Source organism: Cervus canadensis, chromosome 22 (genome assembly GCF_019320065.1).
Source record: "Cervus canadensis isolate Bull #8, Minnesota chromosome 22, ASM1932006v1, whole genome shotgun sequence".
NCBI classification, from domain to species: Eukaryota; Metazoa; Chordata; class Mammalia; order Artiodactyla; family Cervidae; genus Cervus; species Cervus canadensis.
In genome coordinates this window covers 38,051,815-38,078,728 of record NC_057407.1, presented here as the reverse complement: position 1 = coordinate 38,078,728, position 26,914 = coordinate 38,051,815, and the positions used below count along the sequence as shown (strand labels likewise).

The 26,914-nt window shown below is 39.6% G+C and overlaps 1 non-coding gene across 1 annotated transcript; it reads right to left on the bottom strand.

Moving 5' to 3' along the window:
* Positions 1-2,470: 2,470 nt before the first annotated feature.
* TRNAG-CCC lies at positions 2,471-2,543 on the bottom strand. The gene has a single exon. It is a non-coding gene; the product is annotated as a tRNA-Gly (tRNA).
* Positions 2,544-26,914: the final 24,371 nt, after the last annotated feature.

Genomic DNA, 26,914 nt, shown 5'->3' with positions numbered 1-26,914 from the left:
CCTGTGAGAAAAAAGGCAATAATAATCTAAAAATAGTTATGTTTCCCCTTTGCCTCATCAGTCTCACTTCTGGGTATTTATCCTGAATATATAGTCTAATGCTAAATTTCCATATATACTTGGGTCTATTTCTGGACTTCCTATTTTTCTGCTAGTCTGTCTATTTTATGCTCCAGTACTGCACAGTTTTAATTATAGAGATTCTATAGTATGTTTTAATATCTATTGGAGTTAGTCTTCCCTCATGCCTTTTTGAGTTTTTCTACCTATTCTTGTGAACTCTATTTTTAAAAGTACATATGAAGTTTAGAATCAACTTGTCTAGCTCCAGGAACAATAACTTATTGGTATTTCTATTATAATTGCATTACATTTATAATTTAGGAGTAGGTGACATCTTTATAATGGGTTATGCTTTCCAAGAATAAGAACTATCTTTCCATGAAGTATACCTATTTCAGGAGTGCTTATATGAGATTTCCTCATATGACTTACACATTTCTTGTTAATTAATACGTAAATCTGGTCCCATCACTTCATGGCAAATAGATGGGATAACAGTGGAAACAGTGGCTGACTTTATTTTGGGGGGCTCCACTGCAGATGATGACTGTAGCCATAAAATTAAAAGACGCTTACTCCTTGGAAGGAAAGTTATGACCAGCCTAGACAGCATACTAAAAAGCAGAGACTTACTTTGCCAACAAAGGTCTGTCTAATCAAGGCTATGGTTTTTCCAGTAGTCATGTATGGATGTGAGAGTTGGACTATAAAGAAAGCTGAGCACCAAAGAATTGATGCTTTTGAACTGTGGTGTTGGAGAAGACTCTTGAGAGTCCCTTGGACTGCAAGGAGATTCAACCAGTCCATCCTAAAGGAGATCACTCCTAAGTGTTCATTGGAAGGACTGATGCTGAAGCTGAAACTCCAATCCTTTGGCCACCTGATGCAAAGAGCTGACTCATTGGAAAAGACCCTGATGCTGGGAAAGATTGAAGGCAGGAGAAGAAGGGGATGACAGAGGATGAGATGGTTGAATGGCATCACCTACTCAATGGACATGAGTTTGGGTGGACTCCGGGAGTTGGTGATGGACGGGGAGGCCTGGCGTGCTGTGGTCCATGGGGTAACAAAGAGTCAGACATGACCGAGCAACTGAACTGAACTGAATACCTAAATATTTTATCTTTGTTGTTGTGACCATTGTAAATGGCTTTTTGTTTTTATTGTGCCTTTTAACTGGTCATTGTTTGTGTATATGAGCCTATTGATTTCTGTAAGTTAGTTTTATATCCTGCTGTATTATTGAATTATTTTATTGTTTAAATTAGTTTTATTGTTGAATCAGTTGGCTTTTGCCATTATATCATTATACCATCTGCAAGTATAGTTTTACTTCTTGTTTTCCAGTTCTTACGACTCTAATTGCTTCCTCCTATCTGATTGCATTGGCTGATACCTCCAACAAGGTGTTCAATATGTAGTAGCAGAGACAGTGGCATACTTGCCATATACTTCACTGTAGTGGGAATGTCTTTAATGTTTCCCAATTAAATAAAAAGCCGGCTTTGGGACTGAAGTATTTTTTACTGTGTTAAGTTTAATGGATTATGGTACCTCATAGCTTAAGTACAGTATGTTGGAAATTGCATTTTCAATGGTGGGTGTCAGAAGACCTAGAGATTCTCAGGCTAATGGGAAGGAAGTAATTTTTCAAACTATCTTTTTAAAATTTATTTTTGGCTGCAATATATCTCCACTGCTCCACACAGGCTTTCTGTAATTGTGTGGATTGGGAGCTACTTTCCGTTGAAGTGCTTGGGCTCCTCGTTGAGGTGGCTTTTCTTGTTGTGGAGCACAGGGTCTAGGTACATGGGCTTCAGTAGTTGTAGCACGTAGGCTCAATAGTTGTAGCTTGTGGGCTTTAGATCACTGACTCAGTAGTTGTGGTGCATGGGCTTAGTTGGTCTGTGGCACGTGGGATCTTCCCAGATCGGAGATCAAACCCATGTCTCTTGCATTAGTAGGCAAATGCTTAACCACTAGACTACCAGAGAAGCCCCTGTGAAGCTGATTTAAAATAATAAGTCATACATACTTTCAACTGATATATAAAAGAAAAACTCTTGAAAGAATTGTTGCTGGAAAACATGGCTTCATAAGTCACTGTCTTTTCCTTCGATGAGGGTCTCTGTACAGAATATGGAAGGGAGCACAGTTTTAATAAAGTAAACTCTGAGAGTTGTGTGGTTGTCTGTTACATGTGGTAGCCTCCAGTAAACCATGCCACCAGAGTTAAACCTTAGAAGTGTTGTCAACATCTGCTTTTTCTTTTTAATTTATTTTGCTATGCTGGGTCTTAATAGCAGCATGTGAGATCGTCTATCTCTGTGCAGAATCTTTAGTTGTGACATGTGAGATCTTTTTAGTTGCAGCATGCCAACTCTTAGTTGCAGCATGTGGGATCTAGTTCCCTGACCAGGGATTGAACCTGGGCCCCCTGCATTGGGAGTGCAGAGTCTTAGCCACTGGACTACCAGGGAAGTACCTTTTCACTGAATTTGTAATAAACTCTTTTGAAATTCTTCTGATGTGTCTTAGCCACATGTGACTGAAACTTCTCTCTCCAAGGTCCATACATTCTTTGTTACTAATTCCACTAGATGTCTTTTAGTCTTCATCTCATTTGGCCCGTGGGCAGCATTAGACACTCTTGACCACTTCATTTTTGAAAGTTTTTCTCCTTTTTATTAATTTAAATCATAATCTCCAAATTTTCTTTTGTGTTTTAGAAAGCTTTTTATCAATTTCTTTAGGAGTAATCTGATCTTCTGCCTATCATTTAATATTCAAATTCCTTAGGATTCTCTCTAGATTTCATTTGACATTTAATTAATATATATTGAGCTTACTATGTTCCCATTACTGTTCTAAGTACTTGGGATACATTAGCAAACAAAGCAGATAAAACTTCCTTCTCTTAGAGAAAATTTTAAGTGTCCACATAATAAAACAAATCATTATAAAACTAGATGTTAATAAGTGCTTTAGAAAAGAAAATAAGCTGAGCAGGAGGGTAGGGAGTATGCGGAAGGGGTGGTGGGAATTTAAAGGAAGAATAGATCAGTGTAGGCTTTTCTGAGATATTTGAGCAAAGCCTTAAAAAAATGTAGAGAAACTGACATGTGGGTACCTAGCAAAGCATGTCTGACAAAGACCCAAAGGCAAGGAGCCAGCCTGGGGTGTTTGAAGACAGGAGAATGCCCCCCATGGTGGTTTGCAGTGAACCCTGGAATTTGAGGTCAGAAGAACAATGGGCCCCAGATCCTGTGGTCCTCGTAAGCCATTGCCATGACTTGGTCTTTTCTTAGGGAGATGGGTGTAGCCTCTGGGGAGTTTTGAGGAAAAGAATCGGTCATCAGAAGGGCCACTCCAGCTACTGAATTGAGAAAGAATGGAGATGGCAGGAATGGCAGCAGGCTCTGAGAGAGAGGCCGCCCAAAGGGAGCTGATAGAAACCAAGAAGAGCAACTCTCTCTTCCTACTCGAGACACTTTTCTTGAACAATGTGAGGTACTCCTACTGCCGTGGTTCTAATGATCATTCATGGGCTGATGCTCTCAAGTCTAATTTTTCCAGCCCAAATCTCTCTCTTGAGTTTCAGTCTCACATATCCAAAGATCTACTGGTCATCTCTCTTTCATTGTGCTGAGGGTGCCTCAGGCTGCCCTTTATCATCTAAAATGTTCATCTCCTCCTGCACTCCATGTATTTCACTACTGAAGGCATGAGGCCACACCTCTTATTAAAGGCTCTGCCTTTAAGAGGCCATTGCTAACTTGTGTTAGTGGACAATCTGTGCTGGCCCTTAAAATGCTTTGGGTTCCATAAACACATCATTATTATGGTTTTGTTGATCAGATTCTCTGCCTATAATGCTGACTTGAAGAATTGAGCATAGCATAGGTGGGTTTTAACTAGGATGATGGGGTGATTCTTTAGAAGATGGTTCAGGATAGGGTGCTATAGAGGTCAGGTGTTGAATACTCAGGGGACAGAGGGTCAGAATGAGAGTGGATTCTTTATATTTTGCAGTTCGGACCAATAGGGGCTTTGACATTGGACAGATAATTCTGACCATCATTTTTGTTACAAATAGTAAACTTACCATGTAGCCAGTACACAAGAGTTAAGGCTCCATAGATATTACAGAATTATAAATTGTGAATTCAATTTTCTTCCATCTCTCTCAGAAATTTTTTTGTCCGCTCGCTATTATAATTTTAGAATTTAGCATTCATTCTTTTGACTTTAAGCAAAGGAGTTAATTTTGCTCTGGAAAATATTTAGTTAGATGGGTGTAAGATTCCCTTGTCTGATCTTTTTCAAAAATATATAATTTGTGTGTAAAGGAGCTTAAGAAATATCTCCATCTTTTTTTTTTTTTTTTGTCTCTTATAAATGGTTTTTAAAAAGTGATCACTGAGGGACTCACCTCATGGTCCAGTGACTGACTCCACACTCCCAATTCAGGGGGCCCAGGTTCGACCCCTGGTCAGGGAACTAGATCCCACATGCCGCAACTAAGCAACCAAATGAATAAAATAAGAAACAGTTTAAAAAACAAAAACAACCAAAAAAGTGATCATTGATGTGAGGGAAACAAGTCTTCCCAGATTATTTTTTTCTTTATCACACTTCCATGTGGGAAAGAGTCTTGTAAAAATCATTAGTATGAAACTAGGCCAATGAAGGCTATTATTTTTTATTAGAAAACCAACTGCAAAATGAATGTTTAAATGCAAGCTTAATGTAGTTAAATTGCAATTAAGTCTCACTTCTTGACACTTGAGAGAGCTCTATTTATTTATCATATTCAATAAATATTTTTCAGAGGCTTGCTCTGTAGCAGGCAGTGTACCTGTGTTTAGGCGTAGAGGGTAAACAAGACAGAGAAGGAGCTCGCCACCTTGGAGTTGACTCCTCCTGGGGAGGCAGGCGGTAAAACAGTAAAAGATGACTACTGCTGTAACAAGTGCTGGGAAGGAAGTAAACAGGATGGAGGAAGGAGAGACAGACAGACTTGGGGAGGCTACTTAAGGAGGGTCTCTCTGAGAAGAAGGGTTTCCCTGGTGTCTCAGCAGTAAGGAATCTGCCTGCCAAGCAGGGGACATGGGCTCAATCCCTGGGTCGGGAAGATCCCCTGGAGAAGGGACTGGCTGCCCACTTCAGTATTCTTGCCTGGGAAACCCCATGGGCAGAGGAGCCTGGCAGGCTGCAGTCCATGGGGTCGCAAAGAGTCAGACATGACTGAGCAACTAAACAGCAACAACTCTGAGAAGATAGATTTGAGTTGAGGCTTGGAGGATGAGATTGGGTCCAGCAGAAGAACTGGGAAAGGCCTCTTAGCTCAAGGTTTAAGAAAGAGAAAGGAGGCCAAAGTGACAAAGAGTGGCAGAGGCACAAGACAGGTGGACGAGGGGTGACAGCTAGGTAAGCCTTGGGAAGAAATTTGAGCTTTATTCTGAGTGATGGGAGGACAATGAGTAGTTTGTGCACAGGAATGATGTGACCCAATGCTTTTCTTAGCTTTTTAAAAAAATGTGGTGCAATATATGTAACATAAAAGTTAACTTGTAGCTGTTAAAAAAAATAATAATTTTACTTATTTATTTATTTTTGGCTGTGTTGAGTCTTCATTGCTACCTGGGCTTTTTTCTAGTTGCAGTGAGCAGCGGGTGCTCTCTACTGTGACGCACGGGCTTCTCGTTACGTTGGCTTCTCTTGCTGTGGACCACGGGATGTAGGGCGTGCAGGCTTCAGTAGCTGCAGCACATGGGCTCAATAGCTGTGGCTCCTGGGCTCTAGGGCACAGGCTCAATAGTTGCAATGCACGGGCTTAGTTGCTCTAAGGCATGTGGGATCTTCCTGGATCAGGGGTTGGACCCGTGTCTCCTGTGTTGGCAGGTGGATTCTTTATCACTGAGCCACCAAAGGAGCCCCATTGTATCCATTGGTAAGTGCACAATTCAGCAGCAGTAAGTATTTAAGTATATTTGTGATGTTGTGCAACCATCACCATTATCCATTTCCAGAGCTTTTGCATCATCCCAGACAAAAGCTCTGTATCGAGTAAGTAGTTACTGCAGGCTGTTTTATATGGGAATCATTTTCTGTTCCTTTAGATTTTGCATACCCATTATGACTTTTCTTAGAAAGTCTCCCTAGAGAGGTCTTTCCACCCAGAGAAAGCTACCATAGTGATTCTAGCAGTTCCGTCCCTAAACCTTATCCTCACATGTGTAAGTTAGAGAGGAGCTCACTGAACAGCCTTATGAATTTGGTTGGGGCCGAGTAGCGATAGCAGTTGGGTTTTAGACCAGTTCCCAGCAAATGATCTTTCTCATCTCATAACTCAGTCATACCTCTTTGGAAAATAGAAATTTTTTTCAAAGAAGTCAAACATAAAACTACTCTGTGAGCAGCAATTCTATTCCTAGGTGTCTACCCAAGAGGAATGGAAGCATGTGTCCACACATAGAATCCCACCCTAGTGTTCAGAAATCCTATACTCATAACAGTCCCAAACTAGAAACAACCTAATTGTCCATCAGCTGATGAATGGATAGGCACAATGTGGCAGGTACATGCAATGGAATACTTTAGAGCTCCAACAAGGAACAAACTACTGATCCATGTTATGTCAGGACCCCGGAAACATGATGCTAAGTGAAAGAAGTCACACACAAGCAGGCATGCATTGTATGTACATGAAACAGTCAGAAAAGGCAAATTTACAGACAGAAGCTAGGTTAGTTGTCTGAAGTTAGGACTAAAAACAGAGGTCACTTGCAAGAGATCTCCTTGGGGGAGATAAAACTAGATTTAAACTGATTTATGGTGATAATTGTACCACTTGATAAAGTTACTAAAGTGAAAGTGAAGTGAAAGTCACTCAGTCATGTCCGACTCTTTGCGACCCCATGGATTATACAGTCCATGGAATTCTCCAGGCCAGAATACTGGAACGGGTAGCCTTTCCCTTCTCCAGGGGCTCTTCCCAACACAGGAATTGAACCAGGGTCTCCTGCATTGAAGGCAGATTCTTTACCAACTGAGCTATCAGGGAAGCCCAAGTTGTCGAATTATACACTTGATACAAATGAATTTTATACTGTGTGAGACATGTGATCAGCAGCTTGGATAGAGGCTGATACTTAATGCTCACTGGAAGATAGAAGTTTCAGGTGGATCAATATTAAAACCTTTTAATGGAGCAGAATGAGAAGGAAAATCTGTTCTAATATTGCTGATATGTCTTGCTTAGTATGTGACAATTACATTTTGAAAGGCTCTCAGTCCCTCTATTTTAAAGGGAATTAAAGTCTCTAAAGTCGTTTTTTAAAAAACCATAATTACCTAAGTTTTTCCTAGTAACTGTGCAATTCATATTTCCTTTAGCTTTTCCTCCTAGGACTTAAGATGTGAAATAATTTCTCTTCCCTTAAGTGTTATGCCTGTCCCCACATAAACTGGTTATCTCAGAGCACTGCTGAATATTTCACTTTTGGTGGCATAAAGTGTTTGACAAACTTGGTTTTTAAACTCTCAGAGAAGCTTAAAAATTTCTGATTCATATGATGAGAACGAAATCTCCTTAAGAAAATTTGGCTGCTGTTTGCTAAAATCCTGTGGTTGGTCTTTTTTGAAAAAGTATCTTCAAATTAACTTTAGCTTATAGGGTATGGTTAGCAAAATAATAACTATGTTACAAAAGTCCTTTTGAAAAGTAACATGTTAGGAAAACCTAACAATTAAGACCCTGAGTAATTCTAACTACCTCTATTTTCCCTGTTATCTATACCCTGCGACAGTATTTACCTTAAAAACAGCAATGTATTTTATAAAAGCTCCTAGTGACAGCCTCCAAGGAAGCTCTCCATAGATGTTTTCTTTATTCTCGTGGAAAATGCCTATTGCTAGTGGTTTGGAAGTGTTGATTTCTCTTTCTCTTTCTTTTTTTCTTTCTCTCTCTTTTCTTTTTTAAAATTTCTCTCACTCTTTTTTGTTTTTCGGTAAGGATTTTATGTTTTACCTTGACGAATGTTCAGATAATATATTTTTTGCTATCATTGCTAAGTGGCTCAGTCATGCCTGACTCTTCTGTGACTCCTTGGACTGCAGCCTGCCAGGCTCCTCTGTCCAAGGATTCTCCAGACAGGAACACTGGAGTGGGTTGCCAGTTGCTCCTCCAGGGGATCTTCTCAATCCAGGGATCAAACCTGAGTTTCCTGCATTGGCAGGAGGAGCCTTTACCACTGAGCCACCAGGGAAGCCCCTCATATATTCTTCCTGTTCAACAAATACTTTTTTGGTTGTCCTAGGTCTTCACTGATGTGCAAGGGCTTTTTCTAGTAGTGGAGTGTGGGGCCTACTTTCTAGTTGCAATGTGCAGGCTTCTCACGGCAGTGGCTTCTCGTTGCAGAGCACAGGTTCATGCGCATGGACTTGAGTAGTTGCAGCACTGGGGCTCAGTAGTTGGGGCACACAGGCTTAGCTGCTCAGTGGCATGTGGAATCCTCCCCGACCAGGGATTGAACCCATGTCCCCTGCATTGGCAGATGGATTCTTAACCACTTAACCATGAAGGGAGTCGAACAAATACTTTGCTTGACCACGTGGTATGCAGGATCTTAGTTCTCCAACCAGGGATTAAACCCAAACCTGCTGTAGTAACAGCTGGGAGTCTTAAGCTCTGGACCACCAGGGAAGTCCCGGGAGTGTTGATTTCTTTGGATATTTTTTTCTCTTTCCATAGTCATTTCTTTTTCTTTCTTTTTTTTTTTTTCATTTCTTTTTAAGAAGCAAAATAAAAACCATTTTATATCTTGGTGTTTGAAATAACAAAGCCATGGCCACCATCCATGTTATCACCATCAACAACACACACCTCTAAATGCAGAGGGGGTGGTGTCATGGTTAAGAGTGGAAGCTGGTTCAGCCTACCTGACTGCGAATGCTGGCTTTGCCTTTACTGGCTCAAGTGACCTTAAACAACTCTCTTAGCTTCCCTCAGCCTTGTTTTTATTGATAAATTGAGACCCATCATGGTACCTTAGTCATAGGGCAGAGGTTGAAAGATAGAATATGTGAAAAGCAAAACACTGTAAAAAATGGAGCCAGAATGATGACTATTAGGACGTGCAGGTGCTTAGACTCTATATGAGAGACCGTCACCATTCTTAACCAGTTAGCAATCTCCCTTGGCACTTGAATTCTAAATGGTATGTGACTTAACTAGTTAGGAGTCGATAGAAGTTCAAATTTCCTTACTAGTACATAGAAACTGCTATTTTACATTTAATGAAAGGCAGAGAAATGTGTTGTCTGTCTCTTCCCTCCTATGCATTTAAGGAGGTTTGTCCAGTTGGCGAGTCCAAGGAAAAGGATTGAATTAGGCAGTGTTCACCTTCATGTCTTTGAACCTCTTCTTAGTAATCTTTTCTCACATCCCCCCTTCATCTTTGAAGTCTCTTCTCTGGATGTATAGGGTCTTCATGCTACCTCCCGTTGTAGATCAAAAAGCATGGCAGAGATATTTGACAGATACCCATCAAAAGTTCTGGCTTCCCTGGTGGCTCAGACGGTAAAGAATCTGCCTGCAATGAGGGGGACCCAGGTTGGATTCCTGGGATGGGAAGATTCCCTGGAGAAGGGAATGGCAACCCACTCCAGGAGAATCCCATGGACAGAGGAGCCTGGCAAGTTATAGTCCATGGAGCTGCAAAGAGTCGGACACAACTGTGCAACTAACACACACACACATCAAAAGGTAGAGACCATTTGCCCACCCCTGGAGTCTGGGCTCGTCTAGGCACTTTTACTGACCAACACAAGGTACCAGAAGTGATTGTATGTAAGTTCAGGAGCCTCAAGTGGCTTTTCAGCTTCTGGTTTTGTCTCTTCGAACAATGCCCTATGACCACCAGACTAGGAAGAATCCCAGAGTGAAAGGCTTAGTGACATCAGTATGACCCACAGACTTGAGAGAAATACTAAACCATTGTTCTAAGCCACCACTTTAGGGTGGTTTATTACACACAGAGTGTATAAGTAAAATTCCTTCAAACTCTCCAACATGACACCTCTATCCCACCCCCCACATCACATGCACACTCTCAGGCATCTCTCTGGCTTTTTGGGCTGAATCAATCAGTGATGCTGTGACTTCCCTAGCAGTCCCGTGTTTAAGACTCTGCCTTCCAATGCAGGGGGTGCAGGTTTGACCCCTGGTCAGACAACCAAGGTCCCACAGGCCGCAGGGTGCAGCCAAATATTAAAAAAACACAAACAGAAAGCAGTACCGCTCCGCTGATCCCATCACTGTCTTAACCTCACATTAAAACTTACCTATACTGTGGCCTGGCCTTTATGAGCCTTACAGTCTGTTAATGGATTTGGAAAGCAAACTTATACTTTAATTCATAAAGACCTTTTTGTTGTTGTTGTTCAGTCGTTCAGTCATATCTGATTCTTTGTGACCCATGAACTGTAGCACACCAGGCTTCCCTGTCCTTCACCATCTCCCAGAGCTTACTCAAACTCATGTCCATTGAGTAGGTGATGCCATCCAACCATCTCATCCTCTGTTGTCCCCTTTTCCTCTTGCCTTCCGTCTTTCCCAGCATCAGAGTCTTTTCTAATCAGTCAGCTCTTCGCATCAGGTGGCCAAAGTATTGGAGCTTCAACTTCAGCATCAATCCTTCCAGTGAATATTCAGGACTGATTTCCTTTAGGATTGACTGGTTTGATTTCCTTGCAGTCCAAGGGACTCTCAAGAGTCTTCTCCAACAGCACAGTTCAAAAGATCAATCACTTGGCACTCAGCCTTCTTTATGGTCCAACTCTCAAATCCATACATGACTACTGGAAAAACCATAGCTTTGACTATATGTACCTTTGTTGGCAAAGTAATGTCTCTACTTTTTAATATGCTCTCTAGGTTTGTTGTAGCTTTTCTTCCAAGGAGCAAGCATATTTTAATTTCATGGCTGCAGTCCCCACCTGCAGTGATTTTGGAACCCAAGAAAATAAAGTCTGTCACTGTTTTCCAGTTTGCTGTGATCCACACAGTCAAAGACTAGTGTAGTCAATGAAGCAAAGACGTTTTTCTGCATTTCTCTTGCTTTTTCTATGATCCAGTGGATGTTGACAATTTGATGTCTGGTTCCTCTGCCTTTTCTAGGTCCAGGTTGTACATCTGGAATTTCTTGGTTCACGTACTGTTGAAGCCTAGCTTGGAGAATTTTAAGCTTTACTTTGCTACAGTGTGAAGTGAAGTGAAGTCAAAGTCGCTCAGTCATGTCCGACTCTTTGTGACCCCATAGATTATACAGTCCATGGAATTCTCCAGGCCAAAATACTGCAGTGGATAGCCTTTCCCTTCTCCAGCGGATCTTTCCAACCCAGGGATTGAACCCAGGTTTCCTGCATTGCAGGCAGATTCTTTACCAGCTGAGCCACAAGGGAAATCCTACTAGTGTGTGAGATGAGTGCAATTGTGCGGTAGTTTGAACATCCTTTGGCACTGTCCTTCTTTGGGATTGGAGTGAAAACTGACCTTTTCCAGTCCAAACCTTTTCCTGGGATTAGAAGGCTCCACTTCTGAGTTTTCCAAATTTGCTGACATATTGAGTGAAGCACATTCACAGCATAATCTTTTAGGGTTTGAAATAGCTCAGCTGGAATTCCATCACCTCCACTAGCTTTGTTCGTAGTGATGCTTCCTATGGCCCATTTAACTTTGCACTCCGGGATGTCTGGCTCTAGGTGAGTGATCACACCATCCTGGTTATCTGGGTCATGAAGATCTTTTTTGTATAGTTCTTCTGTGTATTCTTGCCACCTCTTCTTAATATCTTCTGCTTCTGTTAGGTCCATACCATTTCTGTCCTTTATCATGCTATCTTTGCATGGAATTTTCCCTTGTTATCTCTAACTTTCTTGAAGCGATCTCTAGAGTTTCTCATTCTATTGTTTTCCTCTATTTCTTTGCACTGATCACTTAGGAGTACTTTCTTATCTCTCCTTGCTATTCTTTGGACCTCTGCATTCAGACGGGTATATCTTTCCTTTTCTCCTTTGCCTTTTGCTTCTCTTCTTTTCTCAGCTATTTGTAAGACCTCCTCAGGCAACCATTTTGCCTTTTCGCATTTTTTTCCCTTGGGGATGGTTTTGATCACCACTTCCTGTACAATGTCACGAACCTCCATCTGTAGTTCTTCAGGCGTTCTGTCTATCAATTCTAATCCCTGGAATCTATTTGTCATTTCCACCGTATTATCATAAGGGCTTTGATTTAAGTCATACCTGAACAGCCTAGTGGTTTTCCCCACTTTCTTCAATTTAAGTCTAAATTTGGCAATAAAGAGTTCATGATCTGATCGACAGTCAGCTCCTGGTCTGAGACCTTAGTAACTGATATTTTCTTAGTGGTTTACTTTGCTTTAACCCAAAGGAGTAGCACCTTCCAGTGAAGAAATTTAAGCCCCAAGGCAGATATGGTTCTGGGAAAGACCCCCCCGGTAAATGGCTGACTCCTTGTCCTAGAGGAAGAAACCTCGGGTCTGTGGATACTAAGGCACCTCCCAACTCTGAACCCCTTTCACTGCTTATAACATTGCACTTCTTTTGACTATAGCAGTGGTTTAAAATACCCATTCTTGGGTCCTGCCCTCATGGATCCTGAGATTTTGATTCAGTGGGTTTAGGTGTGGTCTAGGAGTCCATATTTTCATCAAATGTCTTAGTGACTTTTGAAAATCTCTCTCTTTCTCTCTCACACACACACACACCCATACCCACCCACCCCATACACACAATCCAATCCATTTAAGCTGAGGAATGAATGGATGCTGGTGGAAGCAGCCTGGTATTCACATCACATAGCAACATGGCACAAATAAATGGGTTTAACTTTATAATGTATAACTATCTTTTGTTATTGATTGAGGAAGGGAATTATACTACCAATCTCATCACTCAGAAGTATTGATTTTCTAGAATCTAGAATGGAAAGGAGGCTTTGAGAGATGATCTGACCCATAGGCAAAGACAATCAGGTCTGCCTAAATAGGAGAAGCTAGCCTATTTCTTCCTTTTTTTAAAATTTATTTTTATTTATTTGACTGTGCTGGGTCTTAGTTGTGGCGTGTGGAATCTTGAGTTGCAGCATGTGAACTGTTATTTGCAGCATGTGGGATCTAGTTCCCTGACCAGGGATTGAACCTGGGCCTCCTGCCTTAGGAACATGTGGTTGTAGCCACTAAACCACAGGGAAGTCTCTATCCTATTTCTAAAGGCTCTAAAAGTTGGCAATTTTAAAATCTGGTTTAACCATCCATTAATCTCCAAATTTGGAATTTACTACCTTTGTGAGTAAAAATTGAAGCCCAACAATTTATGTTCTTGATTTTCACATTTTGTGTGTGTTTCACAAATTCACATCATATAAAATTCAAAAGGGACAGAAGGTACAAAGTGAATATTTCCCTCCTTTTCCTCCCTTCATTTAGTTCACTTCCCTGGGGCCCAAAATTTTTTTAAAAAAATTTTCAATTGAAGTAAAGCATATTTACATGAAACATAAAATTCATTGTTTTAACCATTTTAAAGTATATAATTCAGCGATTTTTAGTATATTCAGTGTTTTGTAAACATCAATCGTATCTAATTTCAGAACGCCCCATCATGTCAAAGTGAAACTTTACACACCTCCCAATTCCCACTCCCCTAACTCCCTGGCAACCATTGCAGTGTACATTTAATATAAGTAGGATTATATAATATGCTCTCATTTAGCATAATGTTTCTAAAATTCATCCATGTTGTAGAGCATATCAGACCTTCATTCCTTTTTATGACTCAATAGTATTCCATTGCGTAGATACACCACATTTTGTTTATCCATTCATCAATTGCTGAATATTTCTGTTGTTTGCTTTTTCCCACTATTATAAATAATGCTGCTGTGAATACTCATGTGCGAGTTTGTGTGTGGATGAATAGAATTGCTGGGTCAAAAAAACAAGAATTGCTGGGTCAATGATATGTCTATGTTTAACTTTTTGAGGAACTGCTGATGTATTCCACAGTGACTGTATCATTTCCTATTCCCCCCAGCAGTGTTTGAAGGTTCTACTTTCTCTGTGTCCTCACCAACACTCATTATTTTATGTTTTTGTTTTTTGATTGCTTTCCTACTGGGCGTTCATTGCTAGTATATGGAAGAACAACTGATTTTTATATTAATATATTAATCTTATATCCTGTAACTTTGCTGAATTTTTTTATATCTCATAGTTTTCTGGTGGATTTTTCTTAGTGGTTTCAATATATAAAATCATGTTTTCTGTGAATGGATATAGTTTTACTTCTTGTTTTCCAGTCTGAATGTCTTTTATTTCTTTTCTGTACATAATTGCACTAGTTAGAATTTCCAGCACAGTGTTGAATAGAAATTGTGACCCTTTTCTTTTTCCTGATCATAGGGGGAAATCTTTCTTGAATCTGGTGTTAGCTGTGGGTTTTTCATAGATACAGCAGCCACATTTGTGTGTATTCTTTTAGGGGTAGTATATTCACATATGAGAAAATATATTAACATAACTATTAACCTGTATACACTGGTCTGTACTTTGCATTATTTAGCTAACAATATGCCTTGGAGATCCTTCTAAATTAGTACTTAAAGATTTTCTTAATTAAAAAAAAAGATGTTTGCTTGACCATTTGCAATAGCCAAACATGGAAGTAACCCAAATATCCATTGACAGAGGAATGGATAAAGAAGGTCTGGTACATATTTACAGTGGAATATTACGCAGCCATTATAAAGAATGAAATAATGCCGTTTGCAGCAACATGAGTGGACCTAGAGATTGTCTGCAACATGAATGGGGTTCAGGGGTGAGAGTGCCTGTGTGTACGCATGCGTGTGCCCAAGGGCGCAAGGGGTGACGGAAGTCAGTCAGACAGAGAAGGAGCGCTACCACGTGACATCCTTTATGAGTGGAATGTGAAAAGGAATGATGCAATGAGCTTACTTACAGAACAGAACGAGACTCACAAACTTAGAGAATGAACTTATGGTTGCTAGGGGGAAAGGTGGGGGAAAGGGATAGTTAGGGAGTTTGGGATGGACATATTCACATTGCTATATTTAAAATGGATAATGAACAAGGACCTACTATATAGCACAGAGAAGTCTCCTGAATGTTATGTGGCAGCCTGGATGGCAGAGGGGTTTGGGGTGGAATCAATACATGTATATGTATGGCTGAGTCCCTTTGCTGTTCACTAGCAACTATCATAACATTGTTAATTGGCTCTGCTCCAATACAAAATAAAGGGTTTAATCTTGTTTTATTTAGTTTTTTTGTTGTAAGGATATATCATTATTTATTTAATCAGCCCTCTGAAGGATAATCCAACTCTCAGCAGTACTGGTCATACAAAATTCGAAACCAGCAATCCTTTATTTAATAACCCCTTCTATTGTGTGAAAGTGAAGTGAAAGTGAAAGTCATGCAGTTGTGTCCGACTCTTTGCGACCCTAGGGACTCTAGAGTCCGTGGAATTCTCCAGGCCAGAACACTGGAGTGGGTAGCCTTTCCCTTCTCCAGGGGATTTTCCCAACCCAGGGATCGAACCCAGGTCTCCCACCTTGGGGCAGATTCTTGCCAGCTGAGCCACAAGGGAAGCCCAAGAATACTGGAATAGGTAGCCTTTCCCTTCTCCTGCGGACCTTCCTGACCCAGGATTCTAACCGGGGTCTCCTGCAGTGCAGGCGGATTCTTTACCAACTGAGCTCTCAGGGAAGTCCTAGTTGCTCAGTTGTGTCCGACTCTTTGCAACCCCATACAGACTGTGGAATTCTCCAGGCAGGATGCTGGAGTGGGTAGCTGTTCCCTTCTGCAGGGGATCTTCCCAACCCAGGTCTCCCGCATTGCAGGCGGATTCTTTACCAGCTGAGCCACATTGTGTAGGGCATGACAAAAATTATTGAAGAAAATAGGATCTTTCATTCACCTCATTTTCCTACTTTTGTTGTATAAATACTTGAGCAAAAGAAAAAAAGTATACAAAAAACTCCTGACTGTATTTCTTCCAACTTTTAAAATTTCAAACACATGCAAGAATTCAAAGAATTGTACATGGTAGCTCAAATAATAATTGCCTAGATTAACCAGTTAACATTTTGCCATCTTTATCTATGATAATATATTTGTTTGCTCTGTTTGCTGAATCATGTGAAAGCAAGTTGTAGATTTCTAGACATTTCAGCCCTAAAAATAAGAATGTTCTCCTACTTAACCATAATATTATATCACATAGAAACTTAACTGTTTATTCCTAAATATCATCAAACAGTTGATCCATATTCAGTTTTTAAAATCTCCCCAGAATGTCTTTTCACGTTTTTTCATTTTTCTCTTAGCTAAGATTCAATCAGAGTCTACATATTGCATTTTGGTTGTTGTCTCTCTTAAGTCCCTTTTATTTAGAACAGTTCCTGCATCTTTTTTTTTTTTTTTTTAAATAGTGACTTTTTGAAGAGACTACGATAGTTGACGAATGTCCCACATTCTGACTTTGTCTGATTTTTTGTCATGGTGTTATTTACTCTGTTTGTTTATTCCCAATATTTTCTTTAAATTTAGAGGCTAATCCTGAAGATACAAGTTATCTTTGGGACAGCGTTTAGTGAGTGAATCTATATACTGTGGCATCCTATCAGGAGTCATATGACATCGTTATTCTGCTATTAATGATGCTTAGTCTTATCACTTTTTAAAAGTAATATCCTTTCAAATTCTCCATTGAAAAGGTACAATTCCCCCTTTAAACTCTGAAAGTTACTCCTTTAATCATTAGAGAATGTCAAAGACATGGGTTTGGAAGAGAGGGGGTGGAAATCTATTTGCTTCTTTTCTCTTTTATATATCTCAGTTCCAAACAGTGGTTTAGACAGCTTTTAGTTACAGATAGAAATCTGATGGCAAGCATGCAATAGATCAGGTAACATTCTATAACCTGGACTGGTAGGGCATGATTAGCCCATTGCTCTGGGATCAGTGGAAAGTTCATTGCATTGGAAATCAAAACTAGGGGTCACAGTTTGAGTCTCTAATCCACCACGAACTAGCCACGTGACCTTAAATCCTTTACATTCTCTGGGCTCCAGCTCATTCATCCCTGACTCCAGATGGTTTTTAGAGTTCCCTGTTGCTCTGATGTTTCTATGGTTTTACTCCATTTCACTTGGTGAAAAATAGTAGATCGCATTTACTGGATGAGGGAACTTTTATTTCTCCCCAAAATTGAAAAACTTGGGAATTTCAACTGATCCCATGATAAGGGAATACCTATTCCATATAGCTGTTCAGTAAATGTTCTTGTGAATCAGGATAGTAGTTTTGATGAGTGGAGTTTTATTTTTATTATATATTATTTTTATTGTTTGCGTTTCTTCTCCATGACCCAAGAAAATTGTTGAGCAGCTAGATTACTTTTTCTTTGTCCTATCGGTTGAATTGTGACCTTCCAGTCCCTCAGAATGTGAACTTATTTGAAAATAGGGTTGTTGTAGATGTTATTAGTGAAGTTAAAATAAAGATATTAGAGTGGGCTTTAATCCAGTATAACTGGTGTTCTCATCAAAAGGGAAAATGTGGACAACACACACATACACAGAAAGAATGCCACATGAAACTGAAGGCAGAGGTTGAGGTGATAAATCTATAAGCCAAGCAATTGGCTTATAAGCCAAAAAAAAAAACAAAGATTGTCAGGAAAGCCCCAGAAGCCAAGAGAGACCTGGAACAAATTCTCCTTCACAGTTCTCAGAGGGACCAGTCCCTGCTGACACCTTAGTCTTGGGTTTGTAGCCTCCAAACTGTAAATGTCTGTGCTTTAAGCAAATGGATATATGTGGTATCCCTGATCCGGCAATCAGTTCCTTGAGGAATTATAATAGCCTATAGGAAAAGTAAGTAAATCACAGATTTTTCTCTTTTTTAAAAAAATTAATGAAAAAATTGAAGTATAGGGCTTCCATGGTGGCTCAGTGGTGGCAGTCCATCTGCCCATGCTGGGGACACAGGTTCAGTCCCTGGTCTGGGGGACTCCTGCATGCTGCAAAGTGACCAAGCTCACGCACCACAACTAGTGAGTCCATGTGCCTAACTACTGAAGTCTGCACACCCTCGAGCCCGTACGCCACACCAAGAGAAGCCTCCACAAGGAGAAACCCATGCACTGCAACTAAAGAGTAGCCTCTGCTTGCCACAACTAGGGAAAAACCTGTACAGCAACAAAGACCCAGAACAGCCAAAAGCAAATAAATAAAATAAAAAATCTCTTTAAGAAGTTGAAGTATAGTTAATTTGCAACATGTTAGTTTCAACTGTACAGCAAAGTGATTCATACATATATGAATGTTCTTTTTCAGATTATTTTGCATTATAGGTTATAATAAGATATGGACTATAGTTCCCTGTGCTATACAGTAGGTCACCATTGTTTGACTATTTTATTGATAGTAGTGTGGATATGTTAATCCCAAACTCCTAAGTTATCTCTCCCCTTCTCCCGCCTCCCACAGGCTTTTCTCTTGTGCAAATGTCAGAACTCTTAACCAGGCTGGAAAGATATGTATGTATTCATGCAAATCCTGTCTCAGACCAGATACATTATCTGAACCATTCATGGGGTACTTTGCTGCTAATGCGTCTCTAGTAGGTTTTGTGCATCTGTACATTGCACGTGTGTGTACTCTCAGGCATGTGTATATAAATGTCAGCCTTATTCTTTCAATAGATTCTGACTCTTGATACCAAGGAGACAGACTGGAACTCATTATTCTCTGACTGAATTTAAATATCCTAGTTGTTTCAGCATACATATGGTCACGTCCCAATAACAAAATTATAATCAGACTTTTGAGTAAAAATCTTAATAATTGCTCACGCTTCCTATATATAGCAAGATAACAGCCATGAAAAGATACAGTATAAAGGAACCTGGTTAAGTAGAAAATTTGTCTGCAAAATACAGATGATCTCCTAAAATTTTCCATTCATTTTCAAGTTTTGCCATAATCTTAGAATGCGCAGCTCTTGATACATGTTATACTTCAATAGAAAGTTTTAAAAGCACATTTTTTAAAAGGACTACATTTAAAGTAGAAAATGCTTTTGTTTGGTTCAGATGAGTGGCTTCAGAAAACTTTATGGATCTAGTGGTTTTATGAGCATTTCTTCATCTCTTTCAACAATATGATTTGTTTGTTCTCCTTTGGAGGAATTTCCTTACCTATGCCCTGATATCACTCTGGTTCTCCTGTTCATAAAATGCTATCAATCTAACCTAAACAATAGCAGAAGTACTTAGTGCTAGCATGAATTTTTCAAACATGACCTTTTAAGGTTGACAATCTGACATAAGCCTTCACCAGTGATTGTTATTTAATAACAAAATCATCTTGCAAATGGAACAAACAGGTCTGACTTTTGTTGTAAGAAAATTTAACTGTCCATGTCTTAGATTATATACTAAGATAATCTAAGTATATAAGAACAGAAGACTTAACCAGAGAGTTGATGGATATGAATAAAAAAGGGACAAGAATGGGATTTTTAATTTCACTGATGAGTAGAAGTTCAAGTATATCTGCATGTCTGCAATTAATGCCCTTGTAAATGTAAGCAGAATGCACTTATCTACCTGAAAAGAAGCCCATTGTGCAAAAATAAAGGTTTAGAAATAGTTCTGTTTTATAAAAAAATAAAGTGACTTGTGATAAATGAGAAATGCGTGTTCATCCTAAAGACCATTGTGGTCAGACGAGTCCAGCAGCCACAGAGTCACTACCAAACTCTTACACTCATGGTTAGAATGGTTTACTTAGACACACAGTTGGAACTGAAAAATCATTACCCAGATATTATACACATGTCTCAACTTCTGTGGTGGTGTAGAAAGAACAGAGATTTCAGAATCTCACCCTCAGATTCACAGTGTTAGAAAGACAAACTGATGGAAACCAAAATGAAATTCTGCGAGCCCAAAGAACATAACATTGACATGATCAACCTAAAATACTGCCTTCACCCAGTCTCATGGAAGTTCTAATAAACATTGGAGGAAGCGTTCATCCAAGGGTAAAATGAATTCTATAAAAACAGTCCTTTCTTTAGGGATGCTTCTGGTGTCATCAGCTCTTATCTCACAAATGGTTCCAAAAATGACTCCATAGTCCAGGATTTGTCTTTTCAAGTATGCATCCTAAGACCCCAACTCTGCAGCTCCATGTTCAAACCCCACAGAGATATAAACAGGACTGTGAATGTTACCAATCTGAAAATAACCAGTAATCAAATTTAATCTATTTCTAGATTTCCTAGTAATGATACAATATTACAATGTTTTGCTTCAAAAATGACATAAATAACACATTTTAAAAATGCCAGTGTTTTTATGATCTTTTTTCATATATGTCAGTTCAGATTATTCAAGACATGTATCAGTTTATATCATTGTTCCACTTACTTGATTTTGCTTAGAGCCAAGTGCTCCTATGAAAACTTATGCTGAATTGGGTTCTTGAATTATGATAAGGGGTTCTCAAGTTCATATGCCTGGGAAACAGAACTATTTTGGTATTTATTAATCCATTTATTTTTTAAAAAAGTATTTGTTGGAGTATAGTTGTTTTACAATCTTGTGCTGGTTTCCACTGTACAGCAAATTGAATCAGTTATACATATTTTCTCCTCTTTTGGATTTCCTTCCCATTTAGGTCACCGCAGGGCACTGGGCAGAGATCCCTGTGTTGTATAGCAGGTTCTTGTTAGTCATCTATTTTATACACCGTAGTGTATATGTCAGTTCCAATATCACTGTTCATCCCACCCCCTTCCTCCCCTTGGTATCCATACATTTGTTCTCTACATCTGTCTGTCTATTTCTGCTTTGTAAATAAGATTGTATATACCATTTTTTTTTTCAGATTCCACATATATAAGTTAATATACAATATTTGTTTATCTCTTTCTGACTTACTCTGTATAACAGTCTCTAATCCACTTCTTTCATTATTTTAAGGCTAGTGTGGCCTGCCAAATACAAACTCGGTGAAACTTTATAAAGATAGGGAAAGCTTAACTATTTAACATAGTGAATTATTCCTGCTTTGTTCACAGTACCAATCTGTGTGAAGACACCCTAAGATGTACCCTGGGTTTAGACTTTTTTCCCTCTAAACTCTCCAGTGTTAGCAGATGTGCAGAGACTCAAGAAGACGATGTTGGTGAAGTATCAGCTAGTTCCCCAAAGACCCCAGACTTGTATACATTCCAGCAACCCAGAATCACATCCTTCTTCTGACCCAGCAATAGGAGAGGCCAAAGATGGGAGGGTTCCTTTTCCATCTACTTACTGGAAGACGTGTTCCCGTATCTCTTTAAGGGTTAGGTGGATGTTTACAGTATGTGTGAGCATGCACCCTGCTGAAACTGGTGTGAGCGAATTGTCCAGATAATCTCGCATTCCTTCCTTCAAACTTCAGCTTGAATATCCCTTCTGGACAGCCTTTTCTATCAGCCTAAGATGGGACGTGGGTTCAGGCTGCCATATTGCATAACTGCATTCTTTTCCCTTTCAAGTTATTACAAAATCTTGAATATAGTTCCCCGTGCTACACAGCAGATCCTTGTTTATCTATTTTATAGATAGTAGTGTGTGTGTATTACTCACCAATTACTAATTTATTTCTCCCTTCGCCTTTCCCTCTTGGTAACCATAAGTTTGGTTTTCACATCTGAGTCTCTTTCTGTGTTGTAAATAAATTCATTTGTGTCATTTTTTTTCAGATTCCACATACAAGTGATACATATGATATTTGTCTTTCTCTGACTTATTTCACTTGCTATGATAATCTTTAGGTCAATCTATGTTTGTACAAATGGCATCATTTCATTTCTTTGTATGGCTGAGAAATATTCCATTGTGTGTGTGTGCATGTATGTGTGTAAAGACCACATCTTCTTTACCCTTTCCGCTGCTGATGGACATTCAGGTTGCTTCCATGTCTTGGCTATTGTAAATAGTGCTGCAGAGAACATGGAGGCGAATGCATCTTTTCAAATTATGGTTTTCTTTGGATATATGACCAGGAGTTGGGTTGCAGGATGCACATGCCCTTCTTATGTGTTAGAGCTTTCACTGATTCTACCCTACGGAACTGTGACTGTTTTCTTGTCCACCTGCCTGCCTCAAAAACAGGGACTTGTGAGGTTGAACCTGATAGCGTATGTGCTCAGTAAAGGATAAACAGAGGTGAGCTCCATACCTCTAGATGCAGTATCCCTCGATTTACAGACCTGAGCAAGCACTTGTCATAGTCTTATTTTGGGAGGGGGGTGCTACCTGCATTAGGGGTCTCCCTACTCCTTGTCATTTTGAGTGTTACCTCCTGCCAGACCCCTGTACTCTGTGAGTCTTTTGAGAGAATTGGGCTGCCAGAGAGGCTGGAATGGGAGAGAGGGGCTGAATAAACCCCAGTTCTCCAGCCTTGGTTGGATGCCTGGATTTTTGTAAAAGCATGTCCAGCCCCTTCCACACCCTTTCTCTTTTCTGAAGAGTCAGTCCTGAAGTTCAGTTTTTAATAGCAGAGGATTATGTAATCAGTAAGGTCTGATTTGTTATTTATTTGTTTAATATTTTCTGAACACACACACACACACACATACATATATGTATCAAAATCAGTGAAATAAAAAAAGCTGGTTCTGCTTTGTGGAAAACAAATCTTTCTGATGTAGTACATTTTTCTATTAAAAAGAAAGAAAAAGAAAAACTGATTTTCAGAGTCCTGCCAACAACACTCTAAATCTAAGTGCTAGATTTGCAAATAGGCTTATATTCGTATTTAGAGAATATGCATATTCAGAGACATATTATTCAGGAAATATTTGGTTATCTTCAGACTTAGTAAAACTTATGGCTAAAAATAAGAGGGGTAATATATAAATAGTGGGGAAAGTTAGGGAAGATGAAACAGTCATTACGAGAATAGAAAAGGGAGGAGAAGAGGTAAGGGGAACTGTGTGTTATTTTCTGTTTTGGTTCATGTCTTCACCAATACTTGAAATTCAGTGTAGCAGATATTAACTGGGTGCCCAGCACCCAAGGGTCAAAAGATACAATATCAGCCTCCACATTTTTGGAGTTGAATAGACAGGCTATAATGACAGATTACCCAGCATTCTTTCCTCCAGGATATTAGGCCATGATGTAGTCTAGGGTTTGGACTCAGTTCCAGGGGTGGCCCCTGATTGGTCTAAGCCTGTCATGGTAGCTCCGCCTCCTCCCCAAGGAATGGTTCAGACCCCCTAGGCTTAAGTCTGAAATTCCTCAGGCCACAGTGGCTGGTTCAGGAATGATTTTGTGACCCAGTTTAGTCCGAGAGACACAGAAACCAGTGTTCTGAAGGCCCTGGGGAGCATTTCCTGATTCCTAAAGCAGAGAATAGACAGTAGGGTGTTCTTCCTAGGGCCCCAGCTGAGTACGGGTAAGAGACCCACAAGCCCTGCAGCTGCTTGCTATTTTTCTGAGAATGGAAGTGGTGAGCAAAGATCAGCAGAGTCAATAAAAATCTCTGAGAAATGGATAGAGAGCTCTGATCAGGCCTTGCCTCAATTTACACTCATACTTAATTTTAATTTATGAATCAACAGATCTTTTCTTTATTGTCTAGGGTAGCTTGAGTTGACTTTTTATTTTCATTCTAACAGATGCAGTTGATAAGGACACTGATACTTACAACACTTATCAGAATATGATAAATAATATAAAGTTTATGCTGAAGAACAGAATCCGTCAGGGAGAGGATCCTGTTACTTGCAGTCATGGAGTGCAATTTTAGGGATATTATGAATTTGAGATTAAACTAGGCTTATAAGAAGGAATTAATACCCGATGGAACAAATAGCAAAAATTAAATAAGAAAAACCTAAGTTAAAAATGATTCATAGAATTCGAGAGTTAGAAGAGATCTCAAAGCTTAGATAGGAAACCCCCTAGATTTCCTGAGCCCAAATAGGTCTGGAGAGGCTGAGTGACTTGCCTCAGGTCCCAGAACTGAGTTGAGCAAGTTGGGAACCCAGTTTTCTTGAATTCCGAATGGGGTTCTTTCTGATGCATTACACATAATTTCCTCTCTAAAGATAGGAAAAGAAATAGGAAAATGGTATTTTAAAATGTCAGCCTAGGAAGAAGAGTGAGGAAAAGGCTGCATTTTCATTGAACGGGGCTTTAGAAAGCTCATAATAGACATTTTGGATGTTTTGTTTTTAAATAAGACCGTGGCCTTTACTAAAAGGTTGAGCATATGCTGCAGTGTAGAACCACCTGGATGTAGCATCGTTGCTAAGTACTCCACCTAAAGTAAGGCAGTGCTGGTTCAATGCTTTCTCCCCCCAAACCTGTGAAGTCCCCGCCACCCCCAGCTGTCAATCATCTGGCTCTCACTTGAGTTAGAGTATACATTCTTCGACAAGATCAAAAACAAGTCCAAAGAGGTCAGAGCTATGGTGTGTTTAGCCTGGTGTCTTTGCACTGAGTTACCTTTTTCTCTCTTCTTCCCACATATTAAGGTAGGTAGGAGATTGTAATAGAACTGGAGATGCTGAAACTACAATACAGTGAATCTCTGGAGTTAGGACTGTGTTCTGGTCTCAGGTGTTCTATTTTAATTGCTCGAAGATCTTAAACACTTTGTTTAATCTCTGAGTTTCTATTTCCTTGTCTGTTAAACTAACAACTGCCTTGCCTACCTTTCGGGGTTGTTATGAAGATCAAAAGAGCTAATGATTGTGAAATGCAGAGGGTGATTTCTACAGTCTTTCATGCTCCTCAATTTAAAGATTAGGGAGCCGGGAGAAGCTGAGTATCTTCCCAGGTAGACCAGCCCCTGTCTGAGAATGGTGAGGTTTGACCTCCAGGATAGACACTCCATTACATTCAAAACAGCCACCAGATTTGCTTGATTTATTCAACAACTACCTAATGAAGCATAATGAATATTGGATTCTAGCATCCCTCTTAAACATTATATAAAATGCCAAGAGAGATCAGTATGAACAATCTAAAAGAATGAAGCCCATTTTGAAATCGGTTTCCCAGCACTGTTTGGCTTTTTAGCTAGAGGAAAGAGAAACACTCAAAGAATGACTAGGAAGTTCAGTGAAGGAAATGAAAATGATTTCTTGTGGACTTGCATTAATAGTTCAGAACCTCAATACATCATCCTCTTCTTCAGACCTGTCCCCAGTTCTCCTTTTCCAAGTTTGTGAACCTTGCAGCTTAAACACTTGAGGTTTTTACTCACACTTAGCTGGTCTCCTGGGTTAATGATTTAAATGATCTGTTTCCTCAGCCAGGACTAGGATATCTTGTGATCCACCATATTGACATTCTATCTATGTGTTTGCCTGTTTGCCACTTTCACAGAAGGATTTGAAGCAATTTATACAAATATATGCTCTGTCCAAGAATAAAACAAAGTGGAGTGAGTTAGGGGAAAGGAAAAAAATATGGATAAGGAAATGTGATAAACTGCCAGATAGATATATATATATCCAATAGCCCAACTCAGTTGCCAGCAGTGAGAGAAAAAAGAAAAGGAAAAAAATAAATAAATAAAGACTCTAAGCTTTCTAGAAGCCAGAGCAAAGACAAGTCTTCACTACCTGGTGATTGCCATTTGGTTTATACTCAGCAGCCTGTGCCGGGCCGAAGAGGCAGAAGGCAAGCTTGGCTTCCAGCCAGTGGAGCATACTCTTAGGGAGCTGTACTAGTGAAAGCATTAAATTGCACCCTGAACTCTAAATATTCACTTTTAAAAACATCCATCTGTCCACCACCCACGAGCCCAGTGGAATGGTTGCTTAATTTCTCCAGTGAATACCCGATCCACACCCTCTCCTACCCCAAGCAAAGTGGGTTACATCCAAATTCAAAGGCTGCCTTTGCTCCCACAGAAGCCACTTGAACGTCTGCTGCCCTTGGTAATTCACTACCCTAGGCAACTGCTTGTTCCATCTTTGTTCTTTTCCCAGCCAGAGGCATTGTTCCAACTTATTTCTGTGAGTTAAAGCTTCTCAGATACACAGGAGCCTTTTCCCAGAGTTCACTCATTAGTCAAGTCTGTGTTTTCACTAATCAATGACATTCTTTTGTAAACTAGCTAAAGAAACATGAGCTTAGCTAATTTGAAAAAACAAGTCTTGAAATCATAGTAATTTTATGTTTTCATAGAAAGTGCATCTTTAGAGTTGAGGATTGGGGTGCATATATGTGAATGATGCATATGGTGATGGAATTTTAGGAATGTGTGTTTATCCTTGTGTCCATCTCCCTAGGTTTTCTTTTCTCTTCCAGTATACCATTTAAAAAATTTTTTAATTAATTTTTATTGGAATTTAGTTACTTTACAATATTGTGTTTCTTCTGTACAGCAAAGTGAATCAGCCATATATACACATAAATCCCCTCTTTTATAGATTTACCTTCCAATTTAGGTCAGCACCGAGCACTGAGTAAAATTTCCTGTGCTATAGTAGGTTCTCCTTAGTTACCTATTTTATAGATAGTACCCCAATCTCAACCCCAATGTCAACCCCAGTCTCCCAGTTCATGCCCCCACCTGGTGTCCATATGTTTGTTCTCTATGTCTTGTCTCTATCTTATGCAAATAAAATCATCTATATCATTTTTCTAGATTCCACATATATGCATTAATATACAGTGTATCTTTGAAAAATGTTTTTATATTGGAGTATAGCTGATTAAT